Consider the following 8,408-nt stretch of genomic DNA (forward strand, 5'->3'; position numbering starts at 1 on the left):
GCCCTCCACAGATTTCCACCTCGGTCATATCATTGCAGTGCTTAGGCGAAGCCCTACGCCGGTAGTGTCATCATCACCGTCATCACGCCGTCGTGCTGACAAAACTCTCCCTCGGCCTCAGCTGGATCAAGAGTACGAGGGACGTCACCGAGCTAAACGTGTGCAGATCGCAGAGGTGCCGTGCATGGGTACTTCGATCGGTTGGATCGCGAAGACGTTCGACTACATCAACCGCGTTAATTACTAAACGCTTCCGCTTTCGGTCTACGAGGGTATGTGGAAACACTCTCCCCGCTCGTTGATATGCATCACCTAGATGGATCTTGGGTGTGCGTAGGCAATTTTTTTGAAATACTACGTTCCCCAACAGGTGGTGGCAGCCTCATTGGTATCAACCTCCATTGCTTCAACGACTAGAGGGTCTGGCATGATCACATTCTCTTCTTGTATGACTGGATCGCTGGCAGGAGGAATGAATCCTCTTTCTTCTTCTTTCTCTTCATCCGTTGATGGAGCCGGAATGTCTTTAGCAGTTTTGGCTTCAGACTCATGAACAGACGAAGTAGGGATGGCTTCAGGAAACACTTGACGTGCTACTAAGCTGGTTTTTTGCACATCCTCTTCTGGTATGCTTGACATGGAGACCTGGGGCCTGACACCTTTGCGAAGCCTTCTAAATGAGGGTGACGCCTTGGGTGAGGGAGTGGTATGTTCCATGTAATCTTCATCAAGCACCGGAGTGGTGACTTGAGTTGGTGGAGTACGGGGAATAACTTCATGAAGGGGGGTGTTTGGGTGTTGCTCTTCCCAAAATTCATCTTGAGCAATTGGCGTCGTGGGACCTCCAATGCTTATGAGTTCACTGCTCGTGGGAGCAGGCAATGATACCGGATTGGGTTCAAGCTGAGGAAGGACTTCATCATCTTTAACATTGTCATCATGACCAATGTCTTCAGCTGCGTTGGAGTCAGCAGCTGGAATCTCTTCACTTTCTGGAGCCTCTGTGGAAGCAGGCTCATGGATCACAAGGCGGCGGTCACGGTTGGTGGAGGTAGGTAGAGCAACAGAGATTGGTTCAATGTTCAAGGGCTCTTGGGCAGCAGCACGCTCTTTTCTTGAAGACTTTGAAGCCTTTGTCTTCAACTTTTTTGTTGAGGGAGCATCATCAAAGGTGTCTTTGTGCTTCCTCTTCCTGGATTCAGCCTCAGCTTGCCTTGTCTTCTTCTTCCCTGAAGTTGCCGAGGGGACCTTTGGCTTCGAGCCAGTCATGCTGGCAGGGAAGACTATGCTTGGTCGTTCCTGCCTTGGAGCGCCGGGTTTGGCTTCAGCAGACTTCTTGTTTTACTCGGTAGCCATCTTGGGGTCGATGCCAGGACGCCCAAGTGCCTTTCTTTTCATAGCCTCATTGTGCACTTGCACACACTTCTATGCATAATACTTCATGCACTCACGTGAGCCTTTGGCTTCTTCACGCTTCTTGTTGAACTGGTCCTTGAGGCCATGCATCATTTGCTTGAAGTTTTGCACATCAGCAACACTGAGCTTGGCCATGTGCTTCTTGAGCTGAGCCTTCTCATAGTCTATCTTGTTCTTCAGCTCAACTATTTTCTGAGCTATAGCGAGATCATTGGCAATTGCTCCTTGAAACGTGACGCTGATGTCTATGGGAAGCTGTAGATCATCAATGTTGATGCTTTGGTCCTCAAACCATTCATCAATGAATTTATTGAGTATATCAACATCCAAAAGAGGTAGATCTCTGAAATCGGCCTCTTGCTTGCTCTTGATCAACATCTCTAGAGCATCATCTCCGAGATCTTCATCGCTTGACAGATCAATAGTGTTGTCCTCATTGCGCAGAATGGCAGCTGGAGTGAGATTATGCCCAGAAATCTTCTTGGGCTTCTTGGTATTCTTGGACACGCGAGCTAGATCTTCAGACTACACACTGGATTCAGGAGGTGCAAAGTTGAATGGCTTCACAGTCGAAGCTTTTGGAGTAGTAGAGGGCTTTGAAGCTTTTGACTTCTTCTGCTTCGGGGGTGCAGGTGCATCCTCAGAGTCTGCATCATTAGCAGATTGATCTACTGTGGCCCTTTGAGCAGCACCATGGGAGAGGATCCCATCAGAGACATTGAAGGGGCTGATGACATTGGGATTGGCGTCACGTGTGCCATCAGGCCTTGGAGCAGACGAACCTGGGTTGAAGTTGAGTCTGAATGCCTTTTTGTTCTTGGCAGCAGACTCCTTTGCAAACAGATAGTTGCGCTTGAATAGACCATCTTCACGACACCATCGAAGAGATGATGGGTCGACATTGTCAGGCTGAGGTCCTCGGACCATGCAAGGATAGAATCCTTGAGCAATAGCTTCAGGCTTCGTCTGAGGTTGAAGTATTCTGTCGAGAATATCGCCCCATGGTCGCTTGATAGCATTCTTCTTTGCATACTCAGGAGTGACGAAGTGATACTTGAGCCATTCCTCTGCCCAATATCTTCTGATCCATTGGATTCGGGACTTGCGCTGATTGTAGTTCTCCTCAGGATAAGACTTGTAAAGTTTGTACAGATCTGGGGGCAGGTCCAGATCAGTATTGCCACGGTGTTGCCTGCCACCTTTCCTTGCAGATTTTTCAGTCGCCATAATATTCAGACTGAAAGGCTTCAACACATTGAATGGCTTCAGACGACTAGTCAGACAAGAACTAGCTTCAGGAGATTCAATGTGATGTTGTAAGTATTCTGCAAATGAATGCAGACTATGAGAACCAAGGGATTCTCCCACTGACATGTACCTGTGATAGCATTAGAGATGCGAGGAAAGGGGAAGAGGTCATATGCATTCTCAGAAGATTTTGAAGATAAATCAGTTTGAAGACATTGACCTCATAGTGTGAAGACATTCACTTATTTGAAGTGAGTTGGTTCCAGATTTGTACGAATCCATGAATAAGTACAAGTGAGGAATCTAACTAGTTGTGAGGCATAAGTGAATATACTTGCAAGTTATGAGATGCTGAAACAGAAAGATTCAGATTTGGAAGTTTAGAAACCACGTTCGGGTGAAAGTGGACGGATTCAACAGATCGAAAAAGCGGTAAAAACCGAGTTTATTTACCACACGAAGAACTGCTAGACGAGGCGGAACAGATGCCGAGTAGTCCAATCTCCTGCGCCCTAACTTGGCGGCGGAAGACACCTACGGCAGCGGCGGAGAAGGCGAGGTCCGCAGCCAGCGTGAAACGGGGTCGAAGAGGTTGCGGCAGCTAAGCGCCTCGTCTCCGGCATCGACTCGAGCTAGCGATGGTGTTAGGGTATTAAGCGATATGGCGAGGTGGGAGAGGAGATAATGACCGCACGGGTGAGTATTTATAAGGTGAAGGGATGCACAGCGCAATTACGTAGGTGCCCCTGGCAGTTCACATCTGGTGGACACGTGGCGTGCATGCAACTTATAGAGAGTTGTTCCATGTTCCCACGCGTGCCAGGTTTGTCGGGTGGTCGTTCCAGCTTCTCCGATATTCAGGCAAAAGAGATATAGCATTAAAAACAGTTTTAAATGTGTGTCTCTATATCTTCAGTTGACAAGGATGCAGTGAAGACATTCGACACGTATCAACAGAATGCATATGACTAGACAGAAAGAATTTGAGGAAGAAGCACAGAAGGGGTTAGGGTCCGATCACATTCACTTAGTTCAGAAAATGGCAAGTTTGAAGACATAGCTATAACTGAATGTTGTAGAGGATAGAACACACACATATATTTAGATATATCAGAAAAGACGAAATCAACATTGCGAAGTTAAACTCTGAAGTCAAATCAATGATGAAGACAAACCAAATATGAAGATAATGCAATCATGACGCCAAATGAAAAACTTCGAGAAAGTTTGGTGGTGGCGTTACCCACCGTATAGGAAGTATTAGACCCAGACACGGCGCACTATTATCGTGGCGCTCCGAAGTCAAATTCCACATTAATGTATTCACACTTAGAGGGTAAGTCTTCATTAATTGAAGATATATGTTACTTGGTGTGTTGCACATCTAAGTCATCAACATGCATAAGCGTTAGGATGTGTGTCCATTCACAGGAGATTCGAGGATTCTAAGATATTTAGCTCCAACCGCAGCTTGTAAAACCTTTTACCATCCAAGGGCTTTGTGAAGATATCTGCCAATTGCTCTTCAGTGTTGACGTGTATGATATCAATGTCTTCCTTCAGCACATGATCCCTGAGAAAGTGATGATGGATTTGAATGTGCTTTGTCTTTGAGTGCTGAACTGGATTGTGAGCAATCTTGATGGTGCTCTCATTGTCACAGTAGAGTGGCACATGCTTCATGTTGATGCCATAGTCCTTGAGTGTTTGCTTCATCCAGAGAAGCTGAGCGCAGCAAGATCTAGCAGCAATATATTCAGATTCAGCAGTGGAGAGAGATACACAGTTGTGCTTGTTTGAAGACGAACAGACAAGAGATCGCCCAAGAAAGTGACATGTGCCTGATATGGACTTGCGACCAACCTTGTCACCAACATAATCAGCATATGAGAATCCAACTAGATCAAACTCTGAGCCCTTTGGATACCATAATCCTAGTGTTGGGGTGTGAGCCAAATATCGAAGAATTCGCTTCACTGCTAAGTGATGTGATTCCTTTGGTGTCTCTTGGAATCGGGCACACATGCAAATGCTAAGCATTATATTAGGCCTAGATGCACATAAGTACAGTAAAGAACCAATCATGGAGCAATATACCTTTTGATCGAACTCTTTACCATTGTCATCGGGGCCCAATTGGCCTTTGGTGGCATTGGCGTCGTGTACCCTTTGCAGTCTTGCATTCCAAACTTCTTCAGGCAATCTTTGAGGTACTTCTTTGGTGAGATGAAGATGCCATTTCTCTGCTGACGAATTTGGAGACCAAGGAAGAACTTCAGCTCACCCACCATGGACATCTGATATTGCTCTTGCATCATATGCCCAAACTCATCACTATATCTCTTGTGAGTGCAGCCGAAGATAATATCATCCACATAGATTTGGCATACAAATAGTTCACCATCGTATGTCTTCGTGAAGAGAGTGGGATCTAGAGAACCAGTTTTGAAGCCTTTGCTCTTTAGGAAGTCTTTGAGTGTGCCATACCAAGCGCAAGGTGCTTGTTTGAGGCCATATAGTGCCTTGTTAAGCTTGTATACCATGTCAGGATGCTTTGGATCTTCAAATCCAGGTGGTTGTGCAACATACACTTCTTCAATTTTGCCATTGAGGAAGGCACTCTTTACATCCATTTGGTACAGAAGAGTGTTGTTGTGGTTGGCATAAGCTAGCAGTATGTGAATGGCTTCAAGCCTAGCCACAGGAGCAAAGGTTTCATCGAAGTCAATCCCTTCCACTTGTGTGTAACCTTGAGCAACGAAACGAGCCTTGTTTCTGACAACTTGACCATGCTCATCTTGTTTGTTGTGATAGATCCATTTGGTGCCGATGATATTGTCCTTGTGAGGATCAGGATGCTTTACTAGCTCCCATACATTATTCAGCTCAAACTGTTGAAGCTCTTCTTGCATAGCTTGAATCCATTCAGGTTCCATGAAGGCTTCATCAACTTTCTTGGGTTCAAATATAGAGACAAATGCAAAGTGCCCACAGAAATTTGCTAGCTGTTTTGCTCTTGAATGAGTGAGTGGACCAGGTGCATTGATGCTATCGATTATCTTCTCAATCTGGACTTCATTTGCAACACAAGGATGTACTGGACGAAGATTTTGCCCTTGCTGATCATTGTCTTCATCTTTAGCATTGGCTTCAGGCTCAGTATTGTCTTCATGCTGATTAGGTACAGAAATAATGATTTCCTCTTCGTCCTATTCCTCTGTAGGTATGTTTTCTCCTGTACCCATTAGCTTGATAGATTCACTTGGTGTAGCTTCATCTAGCACATTTGGCAGGTGCTCTCTTTGCGAGCTGTTAGTCTCATCGAACCGCACATCCACAGTTTCAAACACTTTGTAGTGAAAGAGGTTGAAGACTCTGTAGGAGTGTGAATCCTTTTCGCAACCAACCAATGATTTCCTCTTCGTCCTGTTCCTCTGTAGGAGTGCAAAGTTTGAAGTGTGATGTGGATCCTTGATCCAGCACCAAGCACCAAAGACTCTGAAATAGCTGACATTTGGCTTATTACCAGTCAGGAGCTCATAGGATGTCTTCTTTAGGAACTTGTGAAGATAAACACGGTTGATGATGTGGCAAGCAGTATCAATGGCTTTAGGACATAATCTCCTTGGAGTCTTGTACTCATCAAGCATCGTACGTGCCATCTCAATGAGGGTTCTGTTCTTGTGTTCCATGATGCCATTTTGCTGCGGTGTGTATGGAGCAGAGAACTCATGTGGGATGCCCAATGTATCAAGATAAGTGTCGAGGCTGGTGTTCTTGAATTTTGTGCTATTGTCACTTCTGATATGCTTGATCTTGATGCCATAGTTGGTCATGGCACGATTGGCGAATTGTCTGAAGACATCCTGCACTTCAGTCTTCTAGAGAATTATGTGCACCCATGTATATCTTGAGTAATAATCAACAATGACGAAGCCATAGAGGCATGCAGTGGTAGTAAGGGTAGAGTAATGATTAGGGCCAAATATGTCCATGTGAAGCAGCTCGAAGGGACGTGTTGTCGTGATGATTGTTTTCGAGGGATGCTTGGCCCTTATCATCTGTCCGGCTTCACAGGCACCACACAGATGATCCTTCTTGAACTTGATGCCCTCGATGCCAATGACATGCTTCTTCTTCGCGAGAGTGTGCAAGTTCCTCATGCCCGCATGCCCTAGCCTCCGATGCTAGAGCCAGCACTCTGAAGCTTTTGCTAGAAGACATACGACAAGTTGTGGTCCTGCGGTGAAATCTAGCATGTACAGGTCGTCTCTTCGATACCCCTCGAAGACTAGAGATTTGTCAGATTTCATAAGCACAAGGCAACGATACTTTCCAAATATCACAATCATGTTCTGATCACAAAGCATTGAGACAGACATTATGTTGAAACCAAGGGATTCAACAAGCATCACTTTATCCATGTGCTGATCCCTTGAGACTGCAACTCTACCTAGGCCCAATACCTTGCTTTTAGAAGTGTCAGCAAATCTGATGTGACTTTTGTCAAATGGACGTAGGGTTGAATCCATAAGAAGACTTCGAACACCAGTCATGTGGTTAGTGCATCCACTGTCCATAATCCACTCAGTAGCCTTCGAAGCCGTGTACCCTTGGCACCACGTGCCATGAAGCAGTAGGTCAGAGCAGAGTCGTCCTCATTGTCGGCTTCAGTGTCGGCCACGTGACCATTGTCTTCAGTGTTGAAGATAGACTTGGCGACGAACGCCGAAGCTAGAGCCAGGCTTGGCACGCCTGAATCAGACTCCTCCTTAGACTCTGATACGTCTCCAATGTATCTACTTTTCCTAATGCTTTTCCTCTTGTTTTGGACTCTAATTTGCATGATTTGAATGAAACTAACCCCGGACTGACGCTGTTTTCAGCAGAACTACCATGGTGTTGTTTTTGTGCAGAAATAAAAGTTCTCGGAATGGAACGAAACTTCGTGAGGAATTTTTATAAAATAAATAAGAATTTCTGGAGCCAAGACCTGCTGGAGAGGGGCACTTGGGTGGGCACAACCCACCAGGGCGCACCCCCCTCTCCTGGCGCGCCCAGGTGGGTTGTCCCCACCTGGTGGCCCCACAGACCCTGAAACCGACGCTATAAAATCCTATGTTTCCAGAAAAAAATCGGGGAGAAAGAATTATCACGATCCACGAGACGGAATCGCCGTCACCTCCTATTCTTCATCAGGAGGACAGATCTGGAGTCCGTTTGGGGCTCCAGAGAGGGGGATCTTCATTCTTCATCATCACCAACCCTTCTCCATCGCCAATTCCATGATGCTCCCCACCGGGAGTGAGTAATTCCTTCGTATGCTCGCTGGTCGGTGAGGAGTTGGATGAGATTCATCATGTAATCGAGTTAGTTTTGTTAGGGCTTGATCCCTAGTATCCACTATGTTCTTAGATTGATGTTGCTATGACTTTGCTATGCTTAATGCTTGTCACTTTGGGCCCGGGTGCCATGAACTCAGATCTGAACCGTTTATGTTTCATCATTATATCCATGTTTTAGATCCGATCTTGCAAGTTCTAGTCACCTACGACGTGTTATGATCTGGCAACCCCGGAGTGACAATAGTCGGGACCACTCCCGGTGATGATCGTAGTTTGAGGAGTTCATGTATTCACTATGTGTTAATGCTTTGTTCCAGTTCTCTATGAAAAGGAGGCCTTAATATCCCTTAGTTTCCAATATGGACTCCGCTGCCACGGGAGGGTAGGACAAAAGATGTC

This window comes from Aegilops tauschii, chromosome 5, assembly GCF_002575655.3.
Source record: "Aegilops tauschii subsp. strangulata cultivar AL8/78 chromosome 5, Aet v6.0, whole genome shotgun sequence".
NCBI lineage: Eukaryota > Viridiplantae > Streptophyta > Magnoliopsida > Poales > Poaceae > Aegilops > Aegilops tauschii.